At 35.7% G+C, this 17,854-nt stretch overlaps 1 long non-coding RNA gene across 2 annotated transcripts in view; it reads left to right on the forward strand.

The window, feature by feature from the left end:
* The first annotated feature begins 2,785 nt into the window (after window positions 1-2,785).
* LOC129922463 (uncharacterized) overlaps window positions 2,786-17,854 on the forward strand; it is a 34,025-nt gene continuing 18,956 nt past the window's right edge. Inside the window, exons 1-2 of one of the 2 annotated variants that reach the window (XR_008774455.1) lie at window positions 2,786-3,387; window positions 16,484-16,629. This is a non-coding gene — a long non-coding RNA (uncharacterized LOC129922463). The remainder of the gene's footprint in view (window positions 3,388-16,483; window positions 16,630-17,854) is intronic. The other variant, XR_008774454.1, reaches the window with a different exon arrangement.

The raw sequence follows: 17,854 nt of genomic DNA on the forward strand, positions 1-17,854 counted from the left end.
TATTCTCTGTAGATCTAGTTCTAGATGTAATCTCTGTAGATCTAGTTCTAGATGTAATCTCTGTAGATCTAGTTCTAGATGTAATCTCTGTAGATCTAGTTCTAGATGTAATCTCTGTAGATCTAGTTCTAGATGTAATCTCTGTAGATCTAGTTCTAGATGTAATCTCTGTAGATCTAGTTCTAGATGTATTCTCTGTAGATCTAGTTCTAGATGTAATCTATGTAGATCTAGTTCTAGATGTAATCTCTGTAGATCTAGTTCTAGATGTAATCTCTGTAGATCTAGTTCTAGATGTAATCTCTGTAGATCTAGTTCTAGATGTAATCTCTGTAGATCTAGTTCTAGATGTAATCTCTGTAGATCTAGTTCTAGATGTAATCTCTGTAGATCTAGGTCTAGGTGTAATCTTGATTAGATTTATGTAGAAATACAAGCAAAACTTAGTAATGAACTAAAGGCCATCAATGACAGTAGTAGTTATTTTTTTCTATTTCAATCTTTAATGCAAACTTTGTTTTCCAAAGCGTTAGGCTATCATTGAAGTCTGAGTTATCAATGATGAATTCTGTGTCTTATTATAGATACTTAAATCCCTTGATGTATTTTATTTAAAAAGTGTTGTATTCTGTTGAACAAAAAAAATGCTTGCATATTTAATTCAAAAAATTAAACCTTTCGTTTCAGAAAAAAGAAAGGTAGCTTTTGCCCCACAACTTTGCAAGATCTAAAATATTATGATATCGGATACAATATCTATTCTAGCTTATGTGATCTAAACGGAACGGACGGACGGACAGACCACACAGAAATAAAAGCGGCTTTCTCCTTTCGGATCCCGCAAAAAAGTAAATATTTAAACCGACTTTGCTGAAATAATGTTTTTATTATACACCGTTCCAATTTATTATTTACCTGTTAAAAGTCACCATGTTAATTTGTGCATATTCTTTTCTTTTTTTGCTCTACTTTCCTATGTGCAATGTTCTAGAATCTAGATGAATGCCCTAATGTACACAAATGTTAAATTGTCTGTCTTAAGAGATAGTTCTACATCTTTGAAATACACAATGTCGAGGGATTATGCGCTGCAGGGAATAGTTGATTCTTCATGTAAATAAACAACAACAAATAATTATGTTAATCTTCCTCTGATGTCATGAATTGTAACAGCTCAGTTACAGCTGATATATCTGGCTTACAAACAAACACTTCAGACTAATTATATCAGACCATTACATCTATTCAAATTATATAATATAATCTTGTTTAGTATTTGCCAAATTTTGCACATAAAAGTATGGCTGGTTGGCCAAGTTTATAAAGCGTTACGCGAATGTCGTGCATTCTTTATTTTTTTCAATGACAACCAGAATAGAATATTTAGTTTAATATATTATTTGGATATAAAGTAAAAAAGTAAAGTTCACCTTTCAGACCTTGTGATCTATGGGGCAGATGATGTAAAGGTCTTATGTTTCTGTGGCCTACGGTTAACGAGGGTGTCATGTGGCCAGCACAACGACCAACCGCCTTTACTTTCCCCCTACTAATGTCAGGTAAACAGTAGAGCTGGGTGGGCTTAGAGGCGCCCTAAAGATTACGAAAGTGAAAATCCGAGTCTTCACCAGGATTCGAACCCGGGACCCCCAGTTGGGAAGCCTAGTGCTTTAGCACTCAGCCACCGCGCCTCTGAATATAAAGTAAGTGCTTTATTTTTCTTTAGCTTTTTTTTTTTTTAAATTAATTTTTATATTATTTCTTTACTTCATAAAGAAAGGTTTGAAATTATTCTTGTCTTGGATCCTTTTTATCATTATACATTGTACGTTTAACACACAATTCTAATAAAAGAATCATTTCGACGTATGTATGAAGTTTGACATGTTCCGAAAGTTATATTTATAAGGCTCATTCTGTCTCGAAAGACGGTTGCTGCGCTCAGATGGATAACGTATCCCATATTATCTTATAAATTAATGACGTTACTTTACAAGAGGAGATAATTACGCCTTACGTATTCCATATGTCAATTAAGTCAATCGCTTTTAATTGGTGACTTTTTAATAAACTATGCTAAGTTTTGGCTGATTCAGGCAACCCATTCCATGGTCTAATTGAACTAGGGGAAAAGGAGCACTTCTACGAATTTGTAAAAATTTATCTTAGCATCTGGAATAAGAAATATTCTTTTATCTTTGTGTCTTTCTGTGTACCTATGTTATTGCGTTTTTTTTTTTTTTTGTTTTTTTTGTATCAGTACATTGTACTATTGCTACTATACTGTTTAATGTTCTGTCCTGAAGGTCTTATAATTTAGTGATTTAGTTATCACATTTCATTCAAGAGAACACATTTTTTTGAGGCTATTAGATGTGAGAAGTTGGCTTCCTCTTTCACTTAGGTCCCATCTTACTTTTGTTCCAAAATAAAACTGTTTATTTTAAGCGCCTACAAATATTTTTTGTTTGTTTGTCAAGATGAAATCTTTAAGTGCATTCCTATTGTCTTCCTGCTGGTTTGCCCTCAGTGGTACACACTACAAGAAACAACTAACTAGATAAGGCCCGACATCACTCCATCTTCCAGACAGTTATCAACAGAAATGTGGGAGTGGGGAGCGCATTGTGGTGGCGACACCGCCTCGGTCTGCTTACCCTCGTCTTGTCACAGCGGTGGCCCGACCTCGCCCCCTCCACCCTCAACCCATTTTTTTTTGTTTTCGGTACAGTTTTAATTCATGTTTAACTTGTCGTCTACCCCTCTGCCCTCCGCTCAGGCGAGTGTCATCATACACGAGATCTGAAACCACACGAGAAGGGGACGACGTGTTGAATCTTAGACTACGCCAGGCAATGAAAAGAGAGCAGGGGAGGGGAGAAAAAAACTGCGTCTCTTACAGTTACCCCCTTCCCCTTTGAATTCTTCTCTAACCTCAGCCCTTTGTATTATATCGTGTTATAAGACAGGCTGCAATCTCTCTGGCCTCATCCAGTTCGTAGGTTGTTTATTGTTTGTTTGTTTATGGATAAAGTCAACCATTGAATCAACTTGGGCCTGGTTAAGGTGTGCGGTGGCTTCGACTGGAACACGGGTTCAAGTACCCTCGCCTCAATTGTTTCAGATTATAGGATTCTTTACAACGGCTAATGGTGTGTCCCACCAACTAGTCCATAAGTCAGTGTGTGGGTCTGAGTGCACTAAGATTCTACCACCGACCTCCACCAGTCCCTTCTCTCATGACCCTCATCCTGTTAGTCACTTCAAAAACCCACCCTCTAAATGGCTACTTCTGTTTGTAGCGGAGAAGATCGGAGGACACAATTAGCCCGAGTTAATTATCTACGCCTGTGTGTGATTCTGTGTTATTCAAGGAGCTATCTTAAGGTAGGACCAATGTATGTCTATTAAATATAGATCTACACACAAACATTTCTTAGTAACTACTAGATTATATTAACTGGTACTGTAATCTACATACCCTCTAGGGTTAATTACAACATTATAATCACTACGACCGGACAACTAAAATAAAAAGTAGGAAACAGTTTCATCCAAAGGCGATATAATTTTGTTTACTTTTCAAAACTGAACTGTTGCTTTAGTACACTATTACAGAACATCCAAATACTATTAAAATATCTCCTGGTTGATAGATAGAGACTTAAAGCAAAAAAAAAAATATTTATAAAAATGCTTATGTGACACAAAAGTTTAGATCAATTAAAATCTTATCTATGATTATGATTTAAAATGGTGGATCAGTTTCAGTTCTAATTGTGTTACTTCTCATTTCTTTCACTTTCGTTCCCTTACAGTTTTGTTCTTTTATAGTATTGTTCTCTTACAGTTTCGTTCCCTTATAGTTTCCCTTATAATTTTGTTCTTTTACATCTACTATGTAAGGAGATATACCATTGTAAAATATAATTATACTTATTTGTTCATTCATAGTTATTTTTCCTGTATAGTTTTGTTTTCATATATTGTTCCCTTATTTAACTCTATTTTAAAGTAATAAACAAAAAGCCGTTTCCTATACGTACTATTTTATACCCTCATTACTTTTGTTTAAAGTACAATTGATATGTATTTGTAATTTACCATTTTCCTCGAGATAAAAACATTGGAGCCTAGTAGATTAAAATTATTCATAGTTACAGCCCTTAGCTTCATATTCAGACCTAATACAGTTAGCACTAGTAGATCTAGATCGCTAGGTATTAGATAGCGTCAGTACGTCCCCTCGTTGACTGTGATAAATAGGCGGGAAGTTAGTAAAAAAAAAGGATGTTTACATCTGCAAGATGTTGAAATCAAAACTGTTGCTTGAAGCAACGTCTCAGTCTATTTATATCTCTGATAGAAACTTCACATTCATAACAAATAGTATGAGATGAATCTTTCAAGCATACTGAAGTAGATGATTCGTTGTAAAGATGTCAACCAACCTTATTAGAAGAATGTGAATAAAGTCCTATATGGATTCGTGCATTCAATGAAAGTAATGCTTTGTTCTTATACAAAAAAAAAGTCAAGCTGTATCATTTGTTGCAAGAAACTTTGTGCGTGTCGTATCAATGAGAAAAAGATTAGCTCTCTACTCTATAAATACAGCAAAGGTTTTGGTAACTTATGTAAGATAACGCTATTGGCCAACTGGCCGTATCTATATAAGGGAAATGACCGGTGGACTGGTGGCCAATGGGTCGCGAGACATACGAATGGGGGTATGAATGATAGTGATTTTGTCCTCACTGATAAAAGGCGCACGGAGAGTAGTGATCTCCCTTGCCTTATTCACCATAAAAGATTTGTTACTAACCTTCATATTGAACAAAAGCTGCAGATGTCTCTGTGAGATGTTTATAACTAATGTGAGCTTGCAAGTAATTAGAGAACTGCTCTTACAAAATCTTGTAGATTTAAATTTATTGATTGAGGTGTTTCTGTTCGTTAATATTTTCGTAATAGGTCGATAAGCATTACAATATAAGAGAAGATTCATTTCATTCTTATGGCTGTTATTGACGTTTTATAAAAATGTGATTTTCACACAATCGTAGACAATATTCCTGCGAGCAGTTATTTAATGAGAGAACCTTCATTCTGGATATCATTTATTGGTTCATGTATAAATGTATATGGTAATAAAAACTTTGATTCTCTTTAGCATGTTCTGGTTTACTCTTTAAATGATATCAATATGGCTCAAAATCAAGTAATAAGTATTCCTAGTATAAACCCATGCGTTCAGTTTACTGTGCATTACCAATCCAATAATTTTGAGAACAGGTTGCCCATTCTAAGGCACACAATAAGTGGGATGGATTTAATGTGATTGCCCGGGCCGATTTTGACCTCTAGTCGCCACTGGATAACACTGAAGTATGATAATTCATTTCAAGTTCTTCATTTAGCAACCCTTGGAAATGTTATTTGGGCCAAATGTTAACAAGTGTAGCGTGGGGCTAACACAACGACTGTTGATTCTCCAATTAATGTGCATGTACATATCTACGTCTAGTGTCCCCATTAAAATTTGAATTAAATTCCAGGTCTTGGTTAGAATGAAGCCGGAGACACACGATTGACAAGCCTCTGGCTCTAAGGCTCGCCACTCCCCATCCCCATATAGGACTGAGTTTTAAAAACAAATTCTTTAAATACCAAACTTTCGTGATCCGTCTGGTGTAAAGTGATCGCCTATAAGAAACATTTGTTGTGTAGTTTTTTTTTGTTTGAATGTAGGTAACTGCGTATAAAGGATAGTCCTCAACAAGTGTTTTTATTTAAGCACAAGTATTTGTCAGATGCTGTTTGAAATATTTAATTTAAAGATACTTACGTTATGTGTGTATGTATGTGTGTGTATGCGTGTGTAGTAGAAATACACATTTTAAGCGCTATCCCTTAAGGCAATAAAAAAATATGTTTAGTCGAGTGAAAAAAAAACGGTATAAAATGTTAGTATCCAAGAAAGAATTAAAAAAAATAGAAAGTTATGTTTCTCTTTCAGACCTTGCGATCCATTGAGCTGATTATGTAAAGGCCGTCTGTTTGTAGGACCCACCGGTTAACGAGGGATTCACGTGGCCAGCACAACGACCTACTTTTTCCCAAATAATGTCAGGTACCCAATAGAGCTTGGAGGACTCAAAGGCTCCCCTAAATATCCCGAAATTAAAAATTTCAGTCTTCACCAGAATTCGAACTCGGTAACCCAGTTTCGAAAGCCAAGCACTTTACCTTTCAGCCACCGCGCCTCCCAAGAAAGAATACTAATTTTTTTTAAAAAAGGTCAGAACTAGTTAGGTTACAAGATTATATCAACTCACTTTGTCACTCACTCTGTCACTCTGTTTGTCTGGTAAAAAAAAAGTTATTTCTCACACACCCATTCTAGGATCAAGGTGAAACTTTGCACGACAAAGACATACATCAATCAATAAAAAATTAAACAATTAGTCAATTGATTACTGGTAAATAATCGGTTTGTTTGATACTAACAATAGAAAATTAATTCTTCAGTATTCACAGAATATGGCTAAATAAGTAGGGTTTGGTCCTTTAAATAATTGTACACTTTTTTCTCCCACAACCATTTCCGGATCAAGCTGAATTAAAAAAAAAATTACTTTTCCTAACAAAACATGAATCAATTCGAAAATTAGCCAATTAGTCAATTATGTATTGGTAATTAATTACTTTGTTTGATATTGAAAAAGGGAAATAACTTCTACATTATTGATACAGTTGTAATTGCGACGTTCTTCCCACAATATAAGCTTGTTTTTTTTAAGGGTTTTTATATTTCGCTAGTTTATGCTTTGATTTTAATTGTATGTTTTTTTTTCTGTTTTTACCTCGTTATGGATATGTCATTTACCTGATTGTAATTCTTTATTTCAAAATCTGATATAACACTTTTGGTCAAATATTAGAGGAATCAACATTATCTTCAAACCTAATCTATCTTTGCACAATGCGCATTAGACACTTTAATATTAATTATCCATTTAAAAATTTAGTCTTAATTAATATTTTTTTTTTGAACATCCACAATTCTAGGAGCGTGTTGGCCGCGTACTAAAGCGCTTAGCTTCCAAACTGAGGGGTCTCGTGATCAAGTCCAGGTGAAGACTGGTATTCTAAATTTCGTCATTTTTTAGGACGCCCTTGGGTACATGCCCTACTTTTGGGAAAGTAAAGACGGTTGACCGTTGTTATGGTTACATGACAATATCGTAAACAATAGATGCTGATGACCTTTAGATCAACTGGCCCACCCTATAGATCGCAATATCTGAAAGGGATTACCGTTCCCTTCCTTTCCAAAGCTCCGAGACGTCGGTGAATGTATGTAAAGTAAACTATGTTTGCAGCGGGACCGCAGGGGTTGGGCGCCTACCAAGTCAGCGACCATTATGGACCTTTCCTTGCCACTTGTCTGGTTTATACGACTATGACCCCCATCCATTTCTCTTCCCCTCTCTACCTTGACAGAAACGATCTTTTCCTTCACGCTTCTCTGGACTTTTAGGGCCGCCTGAGATTTACTGTAGACCTACTAAATTGAAACCAACAATTTTGTTCGTATGTATTTTTTTTTCCTGTACAGTTTTTTTTTTTCTTCTTATTTTGCATTAACGTTGGCGCTGTATCGCTTGAATGACTTGATCTATTCATTGATAAGAATAATCTTTTAAAACATTTCACGTCGGAGTCAATTTAGTTGTTTCCGTAGCGTTTATGTATGGCTGCTGGATTGAGAATGTTGATGAAGTGTTTTCAATTTAGTTTTCATAAACTAGAACCTATAATCTGACAGGATTTAAAATATCGATATTAATGTAACTTTTTGTCACCACGTTATTTTAGGTGGTCGTGGCTGACATCATTCTCATACGACTGAATTAAGAAATGCTTCAATCGAAAATAAATAACTATTTCTCGGTTAGTATTTTGTCTACAGAGAAAGGTTTAATTAAGTTGCAGTGAACTCTTATTAATCAACACGCCTTTAAAATATAACATATATGTCATACATACCCTCTTTGATACTGTCGTGTTATAATGTTTACTCAGTAACAACGGATGGCTGCCTGGTCAGGTGTCATGAAGGTCGTTCAACGGTCTCAATGGTCCCGGGTTCACGCCCAGTCCGCTGTCCTGCGGTAGGTTTGGGCTAGAATTAATGATCGTTAGATCAGAAGGAACTTTAGAAATATGCAAAGCTAACAAACTATGCACACATTCAACAAACTGGACATAAACTATAAACACTCAACAAACTAGAATATCACTACATACGATCATAAACTATACACGCACTAAACAAACAGGAAATAAACTGTAAACAACTTAAACTGAACAAAAAATATATACAGTCTCAACAAAATTGACATAAACTTTACACAGACTCAACAAACTGGACATACACTATATACAGACTCAACAAACAAATTGTGTACCAACTGCACACAAATGTCAGAAACTGTTCTATAACTACATGTCATATAATCTCTGCCTGTGGTCTGGGGCATATGTCACCAACCAGCTTCCTCCAGGCATCTCGGCTCTGGGCGAGTCTCTCCAACTGTAAAATTTTATTGATTTCCACACATCTTCATATACTATGTACACATTTTTACACATGTACACAAATTGTGGGACAAAATGAAATATGAAAGAAATTCTGATCTTAGTAGGCCTACTTTTAGTTGAAAATGTTCAGTCGTCAGGGCAAGGCAAAGTCACCCCTGAACAAGTAGTGAAATACAAACTATAACACAAAGCTGTCTTAGCATTAAATCAGTGACATTGTGGCCCTGCAGTAAGGGCAAGAGAAAAGATTCGCTTTTTTTTTTTTGGGGTGGGGGGTGGAGGTGGGGGTGTCATGTCAGTTTTCTAACTAATGATTTACTCGAGTTTAATTTCTAACAAGTGTGTTGATATCGTTCCGAATAGTTTTCTTTTTCTCTTTAATCCTTTTATAAAAGGAAGGAAACAAAACCAAGGTCTAAATTCTATTTATATTATAAATTGTATTATTAAAGAAGGAGTATCTACTTCGTATTATCATTTTTCACATAAAGAGAAAGAGAAAAAAAGAGAAAGAGGAAAAAAGAGAAAGAGAGCAAAAAAAGAAAGCAAAAAAAAAAAAAAAGAAAACAGAGGGACTGGAGAAGGGCATGGGTGAAATGGTTAATGGGAGAGATGAGGGGGGGGGGCTAATGTAAATAAATAGATCAAGCGATAGAGACAAGATTCCACTGATTTTGTTTAAACTGAACAATCAACGACTGTAAATGTAAAGCCACTGGTTCGCACCTAAAAGGTGTTTATCCACGCCTCTGATCAGCGGACACTTTCCTGGCCAACATTATATCCCTTGGCTATATAAAAAAAAGCGTGCCAGGTACCGCAGCGTCTGTTTTAATAAATTCATCGACGCAATGAAAGTACAAGTTCACGATAGACATCTACCCTCCAGCCACCTCGCCGTTGATTTGATTGGTTGTTTTGAGTCCACGTGACACATATGCACTCACAGTGGTCAGCCTGGAAAATGTAGACATAAATTGAAGAGACTTTATCTAGGTAACATAGTCAAATAAATACAACAAATGTCTACTAATACAAACTTTAGTGCTGTTTCCATTTTTCTCGTTTCAAAATCCGTATTATCCAATAATAATTCAGGCGAAAAGAAAGGTTACATTATACACATTTCTGATTAAATCGGTTACTTACCTATTGCTATATTTACTGCTGGTATTAACACATGCACATGATGGTACTCTTCTTAGGTCTCTTACAATAAACTAGTTAACAGAGTAGATTGTACCCGTGTTAAGTATAGGGTCCTGGCTTGGATTATTGGTGTGTTGTCTGTTTGATGCTATTTTACTTATTCTAAACGCGAATCTGAACACATCCAAGGGACACAACAATTAAATATACTCAATAAAACTTGTGATGACTTCAACCGATTTTTATTTACAGATGGTGATGATCATCTTATCTATCTATCCGTCGTTTCAATTAGCATGTCTATTCTATCCATATTCTTCTTGTTTCGTATTCTTCAACGTCATTCTTGTCTCTGACTACGTCACTACTTTTATCGTCGCTGAAAAACAATGCACAATGTATTTATTTGCAAAACTCATAAATCATCTCTAAACTAAACTTAGGTCCCTACAATATATTACAAAATATAATATAAAAGAATGAATACCTAGCTCGTGATCGAAGTTGATCACAATGTATTTAGTCAATGATGAGATCAAGACTACGTTCTACCTGTACGACAATGATTACTGAGGTTTTCTACTTCACGCTAATGAGCATGAATTTTGTTTCGAGTGTATGTTAAGAAAACTGCTTTCTAAACTTTAAATAAACATAATTTCATTTTTACAAAGCTTAAATCAACTCTGTCTGTCTGCCTGTCTGGTACAAATTATGTAAACGTTTTTTTTTCTCACTTTCCTTTAATGGATCAAGTTGAAACTTTGCACAATTATTCATTGATCTTAACACCAAACATGAATCAAATAAACAAGTAACAGATTAATTAATACGTTTAATGTGCTGGATCCTATCCACCACTGACAAAGCATCTATACGTATTGAGATTTGGACGTATAGGCGTTGTTTTATTAAAGTATCTTTTATTTTTACATGTCGCTTGTTAAAATTAAAAATAGCTGTGGTTCTTTGACTTGAACAAAAATTTACAATTAAGAACAACGGGTTTATCTAGAAGTAATTATTTTCGATTATGTAGAAATTCGAAAATATTGAAAGAGAGATACATAAAAATTATAGGTAAAAAGTAATAGGTACTTCCAAATTCAAGATCACCTAAATATTAAAAAAATCTTTATATCTTTAAGATAGAAGATATTATTAAAATTAAAAAAAAAAAATCTTCTATGTTCATTTTACATTTTATTACCAAGCTTATATCGACTCTGTCTGTCTGGTACAAGTTTTAAACACATTATTTCTCCCACATCTATTCCTGATCAGGTTTTAACTTTGCATAATTATTCTTTGGCGAAGGCAATACATGAATCAAAGAAAAAGATTAACAAATTAATCAATTGATTACTGGTAATTACTTATTTTGTTTTTACCAAGATACCAACAAGGGAAATTAACCCTTCAGTATTCACTAATACGGCTATAGATGTGGAGTTTTGTCCCATTACATAATTGTACAAGTTTTTTCTCCCATACTCATTCTCAGATCAAGCTAAAACTGTAAATAATTATTGATAGTACTCAACAAAACATGAATCAATTCAAAAATTTACCAAAGAGTCAATGAAGCATTGGTAAATAATTATTGAGTTTGACACCGAAAAAAAACGTTGTAAGCGTGGAGTTTTTCTCCTTAAGCTTTTTAAAGAATTTTTTATTTTTATTTTACTTGCTATTAGCTCATTGCCAGTGACTGTACAGATCTATATAGTAAAAAAAGGCATTACCACTGCGCTTCCTTACCACTTGAATCCAGCGACAAAGTAGTGTTCACTTTCGTTGCGGGTGTAGTATTGTTAAGAAGTCAAGTGTTAACAGCTAGTTCTCTGTCAGCTCTTTTGTTTCAGTGTTGCTAGGCGTACCCTAAATAGACATAGATCTAGGCCTACACAACCGACACGCTTCTTCATTTGCATATCCCTCGCTAAAGACTTGTCATGTTTAGTTATGCAAATCACTATCGTTACGTCATATATAGGAGGCTGGCTGAGTGGTTACGCTCGTGGCTTCCGAACCTGGGGTCCTCGGTTCAAATCTCGGTGAAGACTCCAGTTTCGAATTTTGGTATTTTTTAGAGCACTCCTAAATCTACCCAACTCTATACCTGGCATTAGATTGGAAAAGTGTTAAGGCGGTTGGTAGTTGTGCTGGCCACATGAAACTTTCGTTCACCGTGGGCCACAGAAATAGATCACCTTTACATTACTTCCTTACAGATCCCCATACTTCTGAAAGGGGTACTTTACTGTTACTATTGCACTATTGTAAACAACGTAATCTATAAGCCTGTAAATCTATGCTTTTAAAACTTTCCATTTTGATCTTGACGATTGTAGGGTTTTTAGAGTGTCCTGCAATTCTGAGTATAACGCAGAAATGCCACATTAGACAGCAAACTAGGAACTCATTAAGATACTGTCTAATTAAAAAATGTCCTTCTACAGGTAATGTGCACGATTACAAGTTACACAGACGTGCTTGTACATTCTGTATGTATGTCAGTGGCGTAGCTATTGATTTCGGAGACGGGGCGGGGGGTTGATCTTTTTAGGGGCCCTGCATTTTGACATTCTACATTATGACATGAGAAATTGTACTTAACAAATAAATGTCTAAATTCGAAATGGTAGCCAATATAAGTAATATTAATACCAAAAAAAAAAAAATCATTAAGACTCTTCTATTGAATAATACCTTTGTTTATTGGCGATATAATGCACAAGTTAAATCTCAATTCATATCAACTCACGCCTTCTATGAAGCAAAGGCATCTATAACATCCTCTAGATCAATGCTGTCTTGTAGTTTTTACTCCATGTGAATAGCAAGATACATGACTGTGGCGTCATATTTGATATTCAATGTAAAAAAATAGGGGACATTCATTTGGAGGACCTTCTCATGTGGGGGCCCGGAGGGACTGGTGTGTGCGTAGGTGTGTGTGTGTGTGTTACTGTTTGAGTGTTTGTGTTATCTAATGAACTTGGTTTTTTGATTAACAGATTTTCTGTGAGCAGTTAGCATTTAAGTCAAATTTACTTGTTATCTATCAAATGTACTAATAACTATCATAATGACTATTCATAGATTTGTTATTTACGTAGTTTGCAATGAGAATTACCACAAAGCCTCCTGGTGTCTAACATTATGCATTTCGTCTAATGTAGTAGTATTCTTACTGTATGGGTGTCTCCTAATACTTATAATGATAATATAGTAGTATTCTTACTGTATGGGTGTCTCCTAATACTTATAATGATAATATAGTAGTATTCTTACTGTATGGGTGTCTCCTAATACTTATAATGATAATATAGTAGTATTCTTACTGTATGGGTGTCTCCTAATACTTATAATGATAATATAGTAGTATTCTTACTGTATGGGTGTCTCCTAATACTGGTCTAGAGGGGTGTAGCGATGTACTCACTTCATGGCTCATGTCTAGCTGATCTGTTTTTTCTTCCTCAAAATAGTTTTTAAATGTATAACTGAACAAACAAAAACACTCAGCTTTCATTTTTAACCCTAGACTTGCCAACTTGATGGGATATCCGCCGCCGAGTGGCGCTGTCACTTAGTAAGTGTGTAGTGACAGGGGCTAGACTGAACGTTTACAGCGGATACGGCAGTTCACATTTGTGATACGGATGTTAAGCTGGAGCAGACGTAACGAATTAAACGAGCAGACGAAAGAGAAAGTGAGAGAGGAGGAGACAAAGAGGGTGAATGAAAGATATTTTGAAAGAGAAAAGAATAGGAAATATAAAGAGAGATAGAAAGAAGAAAATGGGAAAGAAAGAAGAAGAGTGAAAGACGTATAAAGCAAAAGAGAGAAAGAGATAGTGGGAGAGTGAACGAAAACGATTTTGAAAGAGGAGAAAAAGAGAATAAAAAAGAGGGAGAGAGATGGAGAATACTGATTCAGTTCTCTACTTTCCTATCTAAACCTGAAAAAAAAAAAAACATGGAAACAAGTTAACATTAAGGAAAGTTGTTCATAATTTGAACTTTTGGTTCAGAGTTAACAGCCACAAAATGTAGTCACTTAGCTGAGATTAAACTCTCCAAATGAACATTTTCTTAAAGCATATGAACACGAGCCACTAAAAGCCCTATCTTAAAGGACCTGTCGAGTTTAGTGAGAAAGTTTTGGGGTGGATAAAATGGCTTGCTTTTAAAGGCGTGATCCCCCCAGTCCTGAGTGGCTCTCCACAATACAAGCTCAAGTAACAAGAGGCTATAAAATTGTACACTTTAATTGACCCCCGTGATCCGTTATCTGCGTATAACACTGTGCTGTTATGTTCTAATGTGTTAGCGGTACATAGATGTGTGGGTTTACAGAGGATCATACAATAGTGCTGTTTAATTCTGTAGCAACTTGACATCAGATTTGGGATCTTATCATTTTCAGGCCAAATTATGTTCTTTATTATTGAATTTTGTATTTCTAATGAAAGTGATGTAAAACTATTTTAATACATTCTTAATTCGACGTTCTCTCCTTTTTATCGTTTTAATATTACTCTTTCTCTCTCTCTCTCTCTTTCTCTCTCTCTCTCTCTCTCTTGCTCACTAAAAAGTCTTGTTTATCACCCTCAAACATTCTCTTTTTTTTCAATTGTGTAAAGTTATTGTCTCCCTTTAATTAGGTCTTACTTCCCTTGTGTAACTTTCTCTGTTTCTCTGTCCCTTCTTCAGCTTACTAATTAAATACTATTTATCTACTCTCTCTCTCTCTCTCTCTCTCTCTCTCTCTCTCTTCCCTTTCTGTTATCTCTTTCTCTCTTCCCCTTCTTTCTCGCTCTGTTTTGTCTCTTTCATTCTCTCTTTTTTATCTCTTTTTGTCTTTCTCTTTCTCTCTCTCTCTCTCTCTCTCTATCTCACTATCTCCTCACTGTCTCTTACTTTACATTTTAGTGTAATACTCTTAGTGTAAACGTTTTTTTTTTTCATCCTGGCTCTATATGCAAGAAACTAGTCTCTAGGTTACAGTTTTATTTTCAACTCAAGTTATCCTTCAAGCCCTATACAATTGCTTAGAGTCTATAAAAAGACCTGCGATAAAGGGCGGTAGGTGTGAGGAGGCGTAACACTTTGGATCCAGTGTTGTCTTTGAGTCACTGCCCCCATTGTTAGCAGTGACATTTACTATCAGACGACACAGCTCGGACTTCTCACGGAGAAAACTGCAGGTTTTTCTTTTGTTGTTCTTAAATTGTATGGGACGTCTGCTAGACAGTGTGCTAAGCTTCAATTGTATGGGACGTCTGCTAGACAGTGTGCTAAGCTTCAATTGTATGGGACGTCTGCTAGACAGTGTGCTAAGCTTAAATTGTATGGGACGTCTGCTAGACAGTGTGCTAAGCTTCAGTTGTATGGGACGTCTGCTAGACAGTGTGCTAAGCTTCAATTGTATGGGACGTCTGCTAGACAGTGTGCTAAGCTTCAATTGTATGGGACGTCTGCTAGACAGTGTGCTAAGCTTCATTTGTATGGGACGTCTGCTAGACAGTGTGCTAAGCTTCAATTGTATGGGACGTCTGCTAGACAGTGTGCTAAGCTTCAATGTATGGGACGTCTGCTAGACAGTGTGCTAAGCTTCAATTGTATGGGACGTCTGCTAGACAGTGTGCTAAGCTTCAATGTAACCCTACTCTCAAATACTATGTGCTGTAACTGTTATTACACAGGCAGGAGGGGGACTGCTCATATGGCCATTATAAGGTATTATTAACTTATTATATGGAATTACAAGGCTTCACTAATGAAGAATGTGGGTCCTAGAAAAATGACCTTTACATCACCTGCTCTATAGATAGCAATGTCTGGAAGAGGAACTTAACTTATTTTCTTTTTTTTTTAATAACGAAGAGTAGGCGAGAGGTAGAAGGAAAGAGAAAGGGGAGACTTGTAAGAGAGAGTTAAATGAGAAAGAGAGGGCAGAGAGAGAGAGACAGAGACAGAACAAGATAATTCTTTAATCTTAGTTTATTAGTGCGTTATCTTACCTGGCGTACATATAAAAGGTCTTCATTACAAAGCTTATATCAACTCATTCTGTCTGTCTGTCTGTCTGTCTGGTAAAAAGTTTGCACATGTTTTTTACTCCCATTTCTCATTCTCGGATCAAGTTAAAACTTTGCGCTTTGTTTTTAAATTTGTTTTTCTATTGCTTTTTTTTTTTTTTGGATTGGGGGGGGGGGGGGTCTTTAGGATTGACGTTTAAAAATAATATTTGATGTTGTTTTATAGTTTTCTTTTAATTATTGCGATAAATAAAATTGCTTCGGAACATTTTGTATAAACACAAATGATCAATGAAAGTCTCAAGTTCTAGAACCCTAGCATCTACTGTCATCTAGCAATCATTAAACTCCAGCGTCTCCTTGTTATGAGCCGTAGTTGATGTAATAACAGCTAATCTGTTCTCTTATCAAAGTAATGTTGACAAATAGTCTACATTTAATTGTGTTTAAATACATTCTAGAGCTAGTATAGGAGGAGGCCTGATACGAGTGTGATTGGAAAATGATATTTCCTAGACAACTTTCATGCTCGGAAGGACACAGTCTATCACAGTCAATATCCTCCTTACCTGCAATAATCATTTTCTTTGCCCCGATTGTTTTTAATTGCATCCGGTCTCTAGTGGCCTTGTAAAACAGCTCTTTGAATAGACACGCCCTGTTCTTATATTTCACAGAGTGTCTGCCCATGGCTCATTTCCCGGAAAGATACAATCAACTGCACGGCTACAGCCACAGCTAGCAAGGGATAAAGGTGAAAGACTTCTTCAGATCTGGAATCATTGATACCCTTATTGACGCAAGGCGCCCATGCACAAAGCAGGTAAGCTTTCACCTCTTTGAACCTGTACTAGACGTGGCCCGGCTTTCAGAGGATAGCGTGTCAAAGTTTACACTGGAAGGAGAAAGTGTGACGAACGATATAAGATACATTTTATATCATTGTTAACTGACGTCAAAGCAAAAAGTTATCATGGGCTGTTTAAACTTGGTTGTCGTTTCGATGCTTACCTTACGTATGTGTACTCTTTTCTTTGAGTGTAATCAGATAATAATTCTGGATGGAAGGGGTATAGACAGGGAATAGTTTATTGTGATTCCTTAATGAAAAAAAAATCACAAGCTTGTTGCAAGACTGCTTCAATTTTTCAGGGAAGAATTATATAATATATGCTGGGCACAGCGTTACTTAGAACTGTTGCTTTGATCAAATGTAAAATTGGCTGTCTTGTTATTTAAAACGGCTATACGCATACACAAATAAGTTATATGTAGAGTTGTTTTGTCTATCCTCTTTTTTAAATTTTATTTTTTAAAACAAAACGTGAAACAAGATTTCAGTGTTTAGATATTAACTAGCAAATAACCCGTTCTACGCCGGTAAAGAAAGTCTAAAACTGAGCAGTTCCTATATCTTTAGAAGTATCATCACTATTTAGCCCTACCAGCCCATTCGAAGATTCCTTTTTGTGTTAGTATCACTCTCTCCTTTTCTTGATCCAGTCGGGTTCTATTCTACGTTCATTCCCTCTCCCCTCGACATCAGTCTAGCCCTGTTACAATACACACAATGAAGTCTCTTATTTTACGTCACTCCTCCCCCCCCCCCCCCACTCTTCTGCACTCAGTAGCCCTCGTCCCTTTGCATCCATTTCCCAATCTAACCCTAGAAAACCTAGATATATCAACAAATCATTTTTAAAGAGAAAAAATACAAATACAACAAATATCTATAACGTCATTTTTGTCTGTGTGTGTGCGTGTATTCCGTCAAAGTGCGTACGTCATTAAGACTTAGGAAAGAATATGCACTTATGTAGGCTACTTATGTTCCTTAAATAATATGTGATTCTTTGTCATTGTCATTTCAAGAATGTCACTTGTACGAGTTGATGGTTCTTGTAGGATTAAAGGATTCTTGTAGAAGTTGATGGTTCTTGTAGAATTAGATAATTCTTTTATGATTAGATAATTATTGTAGGCTTAGATGATTTCTGTAGGATTAGATTATTCTTGTACAATTAGATTTTATTTGTAGGATTAGATGA

The sequence above is a fragment of the Biomphalaria glabrata genome, chromosome 13 (genome assembly GCF_947242115.1).
Source record: "Biomphalaria glabrata chromosome 13, xgBioGlab47.1, whole genome shotgun sequence".
Lineage (NCBI taxonomy): Eukaryota > Metazoa > Mollusca > Gastropoda > Planorbidae > Biomphalaria > Biomphalaria glabrata.